The sequence below is a fragment of the Diabrotica virgifera genome, chromosome 3 (assembly GCF_917563875.1).
Source record: "Diabrotica virgifera virgifera chromosome 3, PGI_DIABVI_V3a".
NCBI lineage: Eukaryota > Metazoa > Arthropoda > Insecta > Coleoptera > Chrysomelidae > Diabrotica > Diabrotica virgifera.
Window position 1 is genome coordinate 201305589 of NC_065445.1, and position 13273 is coordinate 201318861.

A 13273-nucleotide genomic window follows, 5' to 3' on the forward strand; every position below is an offset into this window, starting at 1 on the left:
TGGAACAAGCAGATATATTATAATTGGGTCACAGGAAAGCCAAAAAGGTAACGCACAACTTGGAAGACCCAGTAGTTTTCTAACTTCGCTTCTGGTGAAGCAACAGAGTTGGAACAAGCAGATATATTATAATTGGGTCACCGGAAAACGAAAGAGGTAACGCACAACTTGGAAGACCCAATAGTTTTCTAACTTCGCTTCTGGTGAAGCAACGGAGTTGGAACAGGCAGATATATTATAATTATGTCACCGGAAAACGAAAAAGGTAACGCACAACTTGGAAGAGCCTATAGTTTCCTAACTTCGCTTCTGGTGAAGCAACGGAGTTGGAACAAGTAGATATGTTATAATTGTGTCGTCGGAAAGCGAAAAAGGTAACGCACATTTTGGAAGAGCTTATAGTTTCCTAACTTCGCTTCTGGTGAAGCAACTGAGTTGGAACAAGCAGATATATTATAATTGAGTCACCGGAAAGCCAAAAAGCTAACGCACAACTTGGAAGACCCAATAGTTTTCTAACTTCGCTTCTGGTGAAGCAACGTAGTTGGAACAAGCATATATATTATAATTGGGTCACCGGAAAACGAAAAAGGTAACGCACAACTTGGAAGAGCCTATAGTTTCCTAACTTCGCTTCTGGTGAAGCAACGGGGTTGGAACAAGCAGATATATTATAATTGGGTCACCGGAAAGCCAAAAACGTAACGCACAACTTGGAAGACCCAATAGTTTTCTAACTTCGCTTCTGGTGAAGCAACGTAGTTGGAACAAGCATATATATTATAATTGGGTCACCGGAAAACGAAAAAGGTAACGCACAACTTGGAAGACCCAATAGTTTTCTAACTTCGCTTCTGGTGAAGCAACGGAGTTGGAACAAGCAGATATATTATAATTGGGTCACCGGAAAGCCAAAAACGTAACGCACAACTTGGAAGACCCAATAGTTTTCTAACTTCGCTTCTGGTGAAGCAACGTAGTTGGAACAAGCATATATATTATAATTGGGTCACCGGAAAACGAAAAAGGTAGCGCACAACTTGGAAGAGTCTATAGTTTCCTAACTTCGCTTCTGGTGAAGCAACGGAGTTGGAACAAGTAGATATGTTATAATTGTGTCGTCGGAAAGCGAAAAAGGTAACGCACATCTTGAAAGAGCCTATAGTTTCCTAACTTCGCTTCTGGTGAAGCAACTGAGTTGGAACAAGCAGATATATTATAATTGGGTCACCGGAAAGCGAAAAAGTTAACACAGGGCTTGGAAGAACCTATAGTTCTCTAATTTCGTTTCTAGTGAAGCTACGCAGTTGAAACAAGCAGATACATTACAATTGTGTCACCGGAAAACGAAGAAGGTATCGCATGACTTGGAAGTACCTATAGTTCTCTAATTTTGTTTCTGGTTGTAGGAACAAGCAGATATATTATGGTAGGGGAGCAAAGTATGCTAAATGTGCAGTCACTCGAGCGCTTTTGGGACCTTGGGTTGTGATTATTAGGTCCTAAAACCAAAAAAGTTGGGTAAAATTTTCCATTTTAGTGGGGACTTCCCATTTTTTAATTTAATTTTCCATTTCCAACAATCTTTTTTCCGATTATAGCGCCATCTATCCATAATTCAAAAAAATGTTTCGAATAAAAGTTGTTTATTTTTATACAAACAATCCAAATCTGCAATAAGAAACGGGGTCTACCATTTAAGATTTTAAAGTAACCCCCCACCTCACCTCCGTGGGGGGTCGCGCTTGGAACCATTCGATAGATTTTTCAAAAACATTGATAAAGTGTATTTTGCAGTTTTTCGATATGATGTTTATTTTGCGAAAGATCGCGGGATTTGTATTTAAAATTTTTAATTTACCCCCCACCCCTATCCGTGGGGGATCAAGTTTGGTATTTTTCGATAGATTTTTGAAAAATATTGAACACGTAGTTTTTAGTTTTTCAATCTGACGTTCATTTCACGAAATATTCGCTTTTTTTTTGTGAAACTTTTTGACTCACCCATTTCCGTACGCCCCGCTCAAATCGTCATATTTTTGAAATATAGACTCTTTTGCATGTACTTATCTTATCTTAATCTGACAATTTCGAATATTTTAAGGATAGATTTTTTTTCGGGCCCCCCTGAACGAACTCCCCTGTGTTAAGAGCCAATATATGGTGGAGGTACATCTGCAGGGTACCACGTTTCTCCCCATATGATAATCTGACGCGCTCGAGTAACTGCAAAAATCCCCGCTTGGGCTCCCCTACCATTATATTTGTGTTGCCAGGAAGCGAAAAAGGTAGTTCCCGAAATGTTCCCAAACTGTGGCTTATTCCACATAAAATAGTAAATTGCATAAGATGACACAAGAAAATAGTTTCAGAACAATACCAAAATAAGATGTAGTAGAAGTACAGGACAGAGACATGATTATCTACAATTACTAAACGTTCGTAAGTTTCCTCTGGATCGTCAAAATGAAAAATTTTAACGAACAATAACCGCGCCACGAACGCGCGGCGCACACACGGCGCGGAGTTCGCGGCGCGGATATGTATTTCCGCCTTAAGACAGACATGAAACTCTCATCAGGAGTATCGCAAGGGTCAGTCTTGGGACCCACTCTATCGGAATGTACTGTACAACGGGGTATTAGAAATAGACTACGGGCAAGACACCTACGCCATAGCATATGCAGACGACCTTGCAATCCTAATAGAGTAACATAAATGGGGATATTGAAGAAAAGGTGACAAGTTGTTACAGAAAAGTCAACAGGTGGATGATATAGAAAGACCTAGAGTTGGCAAGTAGCAAAACAGATATAGTAATACTAAAAGGACCAAGACAGAGACCAACTTTAAGTTTTGATTTAAATGGTAGAATTACATATAGAACCGAGTAACTGTGCTAAATATCTGGGCATACACCTTGATTCAGGTTTGAGATACACGAAACACCTTATAAATGCAGCCCAGAAGGCTGAACAGAGAACCGCTGCTATGACAAAGATTATGCCAAACATAGGCGGACCAAGTAATTACAAAAGAAAATTGTGGGGCACCTGTATGGCTTGAAGCGTTGAGATTCAAAAAATATGAGGAAATATTAACGAGAACCCAAAGAAAACCCCTCCTGAAGGTAGTAAGTGCATACCGAACCACATCGACGATAGCCCTACAGGTGATTGCGGGTACGCTCCCCATTTACCTCTTAGCAAAAGAACGTAAGATCATATACGAAAATAATAACGGCCACCTAAAGGCCGCGTCCCACCATCAAATAATTTGATCAAACTGGTTTGAGCAAACTGAAAGTGACAGTTAGTGAATAAGTTAGGCAATAATGAAAAATTTTAATTTTAAATAAAGTACAAACAAGTTAGACAACTCAATACAAAAAATTTGATCAAACTCGACTGATAGTGAGAGCACAGATTTTCAGAATTTCAAAAAAACTGCAATTGTGACGTCACTTTGACGTACTTCCGTAGTTTGCTCAAACTGTTTGATCAAATTATTTGATGGTGAGACGCGGCCTTAAGAGGGGTGAAAGCCGAGGTAAGGGAACAAATGCTAAACGAGTGGCAACAAGAAGGGGAGGAACAGATAGAAAAAGCAGAATGGACGAAAACACTAATTCCAAATGTGAAAGAGTGGTACCGATGTAGGTTTAAAAGAACAAATTACTTTTTTACTCAATTCCTGACCGGGCATGGCTCATTCAGGTCTTACATATATCGCATAAGGAAAACTGAAGATGACTTATGTATAGAATGTGGAGTACGTGACGACGCAGAGCATTGTGTATTCCATTGCAACGTTTTCCACGATAAACAACAAGACATAAGAATAAAAATAGGCGAGACAACACCAGAGACTATAATGAATGTAGCCATGCAAATTTCAACGTGATAGTAGACATAATAACAGAGATAATAAAAAAAGGAAACGCGAGAGAGAACGAGACAAGATGGGAGATGAGAGAGTGACAGAAAACATTATTAAGGATATTTTATCTCTTATTTTACCTATACATTTTTATCTATACACTGTTTTATGAATACTTACGTTATTTTATTGAAGTTATACTTCTTTAGGCGCGATTGAGAGTAAAATTTCATAATTCTGCGCGCATGCGCACACAGACAGTATGTACTTAGTTGCAATGAATTGTTCAGAATTAAAAAACGGCTCCGAACTCTGGAGAGGAAACAGATAAACGGTAGAGCATTGGACTAGAGGTCGAGAGGTCGCAGGTTCAAATCCCGGACGATTAAGGTTTTTTTTTTATTTTTGGTAGTTTTAATAAAAAAGTTTTGAAAGTGGTAAGTAAGAAAGTAAGTTTAATATTTAAATAAAATGCAAATATAAACAGTTAAGTATATTTATTTCGTTGAAATTATATAATAGAAGTATAACTTCTTACGTGCGTACAAAGTACACACACATTCTTTTTTTTTTTTTAGTTGTGTACACTTATGCTTCCTTTTATTTTAACTTTTTTCATATACTTTTCTTCTGTACACAGTACTCAATGTTTATTTCTGGAACAAATAAAATAATAACTACTCCTCACAGTCGGCTCCACCGACATGGAGTAGAGATAGGGTCAGCAGCGGGGCATCCGAAGTAACGTTTGCTAAAAATACGTACCGGGTGTCCACGGCTGGAATGAGGGGGTTTTTAGTGGGTAGGCAGTTGCGTTTTCACGATTGATTCGCTCGGATTCACGGGTGTCTGAATCGGACAAGCGGACTGAATCCCACACACCAGGGTAGAGGGCAGAACACCAGCTTCTTGGGGTGCTGCAGTTTACTCTGACGGTCTTATGAAGATTTCCTTCTCCCACAAAAAAAGGTTCGCTAAACTCAGACACAACTGGCTAGTGATTTTAGTAGGTATTTTTTTTGTTTTTGGCCAATTTTGCCAAAATTGGCAAAATTACTAAATGTTTAGTAATTATTAACTATTTAGTAATTATTTTTTTGCCAATTTTAGCAAATTGGCAAAATTATTTACTAAAATCACTAGAAAGTTGTGTCTGAGTTTAGCGAACCGACTATACCTCTTTTGTCTAGAGAAGATGAGAGGCGCGATCCACCAAATAAAAGATAATACTGGCCTGGACGACATACGAACAGAACAAATAAAAAACTTTGGACTAAAAACCGTAGAGTGGCTCTTAAAAATGATGAAGTGCTGCATCCGTACATTACAAATCCCCAAAATCTGGAGGAAAGCTAGAGTGGTAGCCCTCTTAAAACCAGGGAAGGATCCGGCGGATACAAAGAGTTTTAGACCTGTCTCTCTTTTATGCCACATTTTCAAGGCATTTGAAAGAATGATACTGAACCGGGTCGCTGAATATGTGGAGACTAAAATTATTTCAGAACAAGCAGGATTCAGACCCGGAAAGTGCTGCTGCAGTCAAATTCTTAATCTCATCCAACATATTAAAGATGGTTTTGAACGGAAAGAAATAACAGGAGTAGCGTTCATAGACCTAACTGCCGCCTATGACACAGTTAACTATCAACGGCTGCTCGCGAAACTCTACGAAACTACAAAGGATTTTCAACTACAAACTACAAAAGGAGACAAATGTCTCCTCCAGAATAGACGCTTCTTCGTAACTCTACAGTCCAAGAACAGTCGGTTTAGGGACATATACACCAACGACCAACCCATACACCAACAAACAAGGCAATTTATTTACGCTGATGATACAGCTGTGGTAGCTCGGGGAAGAACCTTCAATGAAGTCGAAGTGAAACTGACAGAAGGCCTGGGAGACTGCTCTATACTACGATAAAAACCATCTGAAACCTAATCCCACAAAAACCCAGGTATGTGCTTTCCACCTTAGAAACAAGCATGCCCGAAGGCCGTTGGAGGTGGAATGGCGTGGTCAGATGCTGGAACACAACGAGACGCCAAAATACCTTGGCGTCCGTCTGGATAGAACTCTGTCTTACCGATACCTCTGTCAAGATGTCGAGAAGAAAGTAAGTGCCAGAAATAATATAATCCGCAAGCTAACTAATACAAAATGGGGAGCACAACCACACACTCTCCGCACTTCTGCCTTAGCACTATGTTTTTCGGCCGCGGAGTTTGGAGCACCAGTATGGGCAAACTCTGCTCACGCAAAGAACGTCGACGTGACTCTAAATGAAACGGCTCGTATAATATCGGGTTGTCTGAAACCGACACCTATCGAAGAGGTATGCCCCATAACTGGGATTGCTCCACCACCTATCAGGAGGAAGGTCACGTCAGAGGTAGAACGAAAAAAGCAAGATACGGACCGAAGACACCCCTTACATGACCACCAAACTCAGCCAAGCAGACTAAAGCGTGTGATACACACGCGAGTAAGTACGCGAACTTATGGCTCGACGACCTTTTTCGTGCGTGTATCACAGCAAGTACGCGTACTTTAAGTCCGCCGAGTAAGTACGCCGTCGATCCAACAAGTTTGAAATCTTACTCGTAACCCGTACGTGTATCACTGCCACGAGCCGCGAGCCTCGAGCCATCATGTTATTGCGTTTAAAGTTACACTTATATTTTCACTATTTAAGCAAATTGCCTAGAAATAATTCAATCGTTTATTGTTGAAAGGAGACAAGTTACATTTTATAAGTTTTGAGAAAACCGTAAAACACTATTTTAAGCTTTTTTGATTATTTGTTTTTGAGTAAACCTAATTATTTATAGGCTGTTTTATCCTCCTGATGAAAATATTACCCTCTTATCTATGATGTTTTGTTTGTTACCCACACTTTTCGATTTCGTCTTTTTTTTATTAGTATTAAAAATATATAATACGATAGGATACGATACGAAGTATATAATACGATAAAATTCCTAAATAGCATAAAGCATCTTCTCTCGACGACATCGCAATGAGTTATGAGTAAGTCTGCCGTGTATCACCGACGGCGAGCCGAGTAAGTCCGCGATCTTTAAACCCGCGTACTTAAAGTTTGCGTGTGTATCACACGCTTAAGATCTCGGAAAAACTTCCTGAAAACATCAAAATCCATCCCCGAAGCGCCAGAGACGCCCCGAATACACAGCGTCAGCTACCGCGACACAATTTCCTCCCTCAGAGGAAGTGGCTGCTGGACATAATTTACCGTATCCGACTTGGAAAGCGCTAAACAGACTAAGAACCGGCGTTTCACGTTGTGCTAGTAACCTGAAAAATGGGGATACCAGGAGGACGATACCTGCGACTGTGGCGCGGTTCAGACCAGCTGTACTATCATGCACAGAGATGAGAGAGACCTGCATACAAGAAGACTTAATTATAGCAAATGACAGGGCCATCTATGTGGCCAACCATTGGCAATACAGAATTTAAAGTTGTTGGTGTACCGGACACGAAAAGGAAGTATTTCTGGGGCATTCCTATTAGACATCTAATGTGTGTGATCCAATTTCTTATTCAGACTGCATCCTGTATATGTAACTTTGCCTTCTACTTGTTCTTCTTAAGGTTCCATCTTCTATTTGGATATCAACATGGCAATGCTTGTTTTACTTACAGCAGCTCTAAATAGTTGGTTAGAGCTCAGACTAAACCATTCCCTTAGATTTCGTAAGCAGGAGGTTTGTCTTCTTCCTACGTCTCGTTTACCTTTTATTTTACTCTCTTTAATCAAACGCAGCAGACTATAATGAGTACCTCTTACTATATGACCGAAATATTCAAGCTTCCGCCTATGCCTACCGCCATTGCCTACCGTTTCCCAAAGCTATAGATATTTTTTATGCCTGCACATCCTCCATACTATCAACCATCAGAACTGAGTCGTTCAGAAATCATAAGTTGTTAATGCTTTTTTCATGTTATATTTCCTATACCTAAATCCCATAATTTCGTAGTTATTGCTACTTTTATTAAAAAAAATCTTTTTGAACAAATTATAAAAATCAATTTTTTCGGCCCGGATAGACATTATTTTCGGTTCTTTGGATCATTGGGAACAAAAAAGGCGATTTTTAATTTTCCTCTAAAGTTAATCGTTTTCGAGTATAGTGCAGTCACTGAAGGTTTTCACCTCCGATTTCGTTGAACCTCCATCGATTTTCATGAAAATTGGTGAGTAATTAGAGGATACCTCAAGGAACAAAGGTGACATGATGCCAACTTGCGCTTTTACCCTGGGGGTGGTTGCCACCCCTTTTCGGGGGTGAAAATTATTTTATTAAAAATAATACTATAAGTCGATAGAGAGACAAATTATAAGCAAAATTTGTTATATAAAGTTATTAAAATAAATCAACACTTTCGAGTTATTAAAGACCAAAGATTTTATTTTATCGTAAAAAAATGCATGTTTTAAATCGGGTTTTCACGTATAAATCAAAAATTATAAGCTTTTACAAAAAAGTTATTATTACTGAAATTAAAGATAATAAAAAACTGAATACATTCCTTACATAAAGAATTAAACTAATTTAGTTCAAAGTGAGTTATTGGCAATTGAATGTGTATTTTTTTCGACGAGTACTCAAATCTAAGTATTCAAGCTTAAATAACGGGAAAACGATGCAATGTATAAAATATTCCTGCTAAGCATTTGCCAAATTTCTTCGGAATATCTATCAAATGAGCTTCAGAACAAGGTAATAGCGTCAAAACTAAGCAAGTTTTAATGAAAATAAAAGAACCGTTTCGAATTTTTTAGAAAAAAGTGAAAAATAAAACATACGCCATTTCCACAAAAATTTAAATTTATAGTAATCCTTACAAGAACTTCTTTATATTAGCATAAGTAATGTGTTCGATAATTATTTTGACCGGTTTAGAATACATATTTTTGAAAAAAATATATAATTTAAAAAAATCATAATTTTTAAAATTATTGTAATTCTCATATTCTTTTGATAATAACTCCAAAAATACTCAATATACGTAAAAAATTATATACAACCAAATTTTAGTTTTTTCTTAGGCAAATATTTTACCTGTTTTACAATTTCTATAGGGTAAGAAATAACCGAGATAGAAACGTTTAAATCCTAAATTTTGCTGTGGGAACCATGCAACCGGGGTTATTTAACCTTTTATTTTTAAAAAAGTAAGAGGTTTAAAAGATTAGATTCAACGTGTTTAAATAGCACTTGGCATTAACTTTCAAACAGTTTTTAGATGAACCTGATATCGAAAACAAGAACGGAGTTAGTAAAAAAAAAACAATAACATTTCTTGGAAAAATTGTTAAAAGATAAATTTTGAAAAAATTTTGAAGAATAAATTTTAACGCTATCAACATGTTCGTGGGCTCATTTAATAGATATTTTTAAGTGATTTGACAAATGTTTAATAAGTTTATGTTATAACATGCATCACATTCCCGTTATTTCGGCTTGAATACTTCTCTAGATTTGGCTACTCGCCGAAAAAAAATACATCACTTTTAGTTAACATTAAAAGGTTTTTGTAGTAAACGGTTTATTTCATTTTTTATTAGCTTCAATTTTGATAATAATAACTTTTTTGTAAAAACTTACGCTTTTTGAGTTATTGATGAAAAATTGGTTAAAAACATGCATTTTTCTCAAGAAAAATTAAAATATTTGATCTTTAATAACTCAAAAAGTTTTGATTTATTTTAATAACTTTATATAACAAATTTTGCTTGAAATTTGTCCTTTTATCAAATTATCATGTTATTTTTAATAAAATAATTTTCACCCCCGAGAAGGGGTGACATCCACCCCCAGGGTAAAAGCGCAAGTTGGCACCTTGTCACCTTTGTTCCTTGAGATATCCTCTAACCACTCACCAATTTTCATGCAAATCGATGGAGGTTCAAGGAAATCGGAGGTAATAGGTCATATCCACCTTCAGTGACTCCACTAGTAATAAACAATTTAAAACTGAAAAAAAATTGAAAAATGACGATTTTCTAGGTTCAAAAACACAAGTAAAAAAATATTATTTTTGAAACTACGAAGTGCCTAAATTCAAGCTCAAACCTTATTTATTAATTATCGATAAGTAATTTGGTCTTATTTCATTTTAAAACATTGTTTTTTAGTTGTTACTGCAGCCCGTTCTCTCAGATGCGCTTCATTAACAATTAAAAAAACAATGTTTTAGAATAAAACGTGCCAAAAATTCTTATTGGAATTGGAAGTTGATAGAAGGTTTGAGCTTGAATTTTGGTGTTTCGTAATTTCACAAACTATTTTTTTTTACTTGTGTTTTTGAACCTTAAAAATCGTCATTTTTCGATTTTTTTTCAGTTTTAAATTGTTTATAACTCGGAAACGATTAACTTAGAGGAAAATTACAAAATACCTTTTTTGTTCCCATTGATCCAAAGAACCTAAAATAATGTGTACTTGAGCCGAAAAAATTGATTTTTATAATTTGTTTAATTTTTTTTTAATAAATATAACAATAACTGAATGAAATTATTGCATTTAGGTATAGGGAATCTAACTTGAAAAATAATTAATATTTCTGATGGACTTCAAAACGCAAAAAATATAAAGGGTGTTCCATTTGAAATAAGAAAGTTCATTAGATTTACAGAAAAACGGAAGATTTGACAACAATGTAATTATCACTATAATATCGGCCGCATTAGAAGACCCTTACATACCAAAATCTATAAAAATCGTTCTAACGGTTTCCGAGAAATTACCGTGTTTCCATACTTTGTCGCTACCCTGTATATTGAATGCCTATGATAAAATGCAGCCTTGATGAACTCCCTGTTTTATTGAAAATCCTTGTGATTTTTTTCCTAGTCGTGCAGTTACCTTTTTTCTAAGTTTCTGATTAGGCGAAGATCATTATCATTGATACCACATTCGCTTAACATTTGAAGCATTTTGAGAGGTAGTTTGTCGGAAGCAGCAAAGATAACGCAGTTTACGCTCCGAACTCTGTGTATAGGGCTTTTCATCGATTGTCATTTGTTTCGAGCTTCTGTCATATGTTGTATAATCTGTGTATAATTATTAACATACACGGATTATACGAGATATGACAGAAGCTCGAAACAAATGACTGTGAATGAAAAGCCCTATTAAAACTTATATAGAAAATTATTCATCGCGCGCTCGATATCCGCTTCTAAAGTGAAGCAATATTGCTAAGTCCAAGAAAAATTTAAGCTTATAGTTTTGTAATCAGAGCATCTGCTGATACTTGTCTTCATTCACTCACAAGAAAGTAAAGTGGAAATTAGCTAAGTCTCTAGCAATACGCCAGTTTTACAAATTTTACAGTAAGTAAAGTTGTTAATACACTGCGCGTCAGAGAAAACGGGCCACCCACAAAATGGGTCATTTTTGGTGTCTTGAATTTCCTAAACCTGTTGTCCGAAAGTGATTTTTTTAATATGATATAGCTTTATTCTTTCATAATTCCAGTTCATTGTACCAGGTGTGTTTGCATATCTACTAAGCTTGCGTGCATAGAAATAGGCCCACTTAAAAATTTGGTCATTTTTGATGTCTCCAATTTCCTAAATTTGTTGTCCGATTTAAGTGATTCTTTTAATATGTTATAGCCTAATTCTTTATCAATATAGCTGTAATAATATTGTTGTTAGACAGGTAAATTGTCATTGTATACCGGATGTACCAAACTGTGTTTTTTTCTCAAAGTTCACCACACCCTGTGGAATATTCTAGAAATTATAAAATACTGAAATTAAAACCCAACTATAGCCTCAGATTTTCTTAACATTCTGTTTTTTTATTAAATCGCTTATGTTGGATAATAAAAAAGTTAGGTACATTAACAACTAACCTTGTTTTTCGTTAATACAGGGTGTGTCTAAATAATTGCGACAAATTTTAAGGACGGGATGTTGAATTTTTTATTACAAACTGACGAATTATTTATTGCTCTAAAACCGATTGAGATATGCAAATGAAATATTTCGAGGGGTTCGAGCGAAAACGCGATAACTTACAAAACCATTGTTTAGAGATAATCGCGATTAAAGAGATTAGGAAGTTTGAAGAAGATTTAAAATCGTCATAGGAAGTTTTATCAAATATTTGTTATAGCCAAATGGCAGAGAATTTAATATTTAGTTAAAATAATTTATTTTAAGTTTAATTTATAAAAACCTATTTCCAAAAAAAATAAAACGTGATATTTATAGGGTTTTACCTCGTTGAATAAGTTTAACATTTGACTTTATTGGTTTTTATTTTGACTTTTTTTAATTATAAAATAAAAGTTAATTGTATATTATTCCGAAAAAAATAAATTAATCTGCATTCTTTTTAGAAAATTAAAAGGTAAAAAGTGTCTTCTTCCGATTCTTGTCACATCATTACGTCTGGAATTCGTTCTACGATATAATTACCGGTTTTTAAATTTGTTATTCAAGCATGTACCTCTTCTGGAAAATATTTTCTTGGCACATCTTTATCAAATCCGTTTTCTTTGCTTCACTTATTGGAAAGGTACTTTTATATAACTTTGGTAAATTGTCCGGAGTTGGTAAGTCTATGGTTGCTTTTTGGGATGAAATTTGTTTTAGCCTTTTAGGGCGTAGAGTAGGAGTTTTTTTTAATTCAAACCAACATCTTCTGATATTTTTATTAACTGGTTACCGTTTTCCGCTATTGTATTCTTTAAAATGTCATCCAGTAGAATCACAGTTAGCTACAGCATTTATTATATCACCTGAGAATATACCCAGCGTTTTTTAAAAAACTTTTGACACACTGGAATTCATTCATGGTAAGCTAGTGGAAAGAAACATTTCTTACTAAATGTTCGTTCCTTTCTTTGGGAAGTTTTAGGGACAAGTCTAGTCCTAATAATTAGTTTGACAGTTATATTGTACAAAATAAAAAATTTTCTAGACTAGACTCCAGTAATTTCTACAGAGTTTCAATAGTCTTCAGACAACTTTTCAGTACACTTAAATTTAAATTTACTCCAATTGATTTGCTGTGGTACCTTGGAAGCTCTGAGTTTGTTTTTCATTATAAATATTGGCCCCATTCTAACTGCTTTTTTTTGTTTTCGTAATATTCAATTGTCAATTTACGCCATCTTTTACTGGGTTTTCGCAGGAAAAAAGTGTGCTGAAATTTAATTAACTATCATAGTCTAAAATTCTGTATCGGATTTTTGCATGAATATATTTTGTTAAAATGAACAATTTTGTAATCTTCATCTTCGATAAAATTAATTATCAGTTTTTAACTTAGAAATATTTCTAATAAAATTAGCAACTTTACACAGGAAAAAGAAGATAAATGATTCTACCAGATTCTCATATTACAA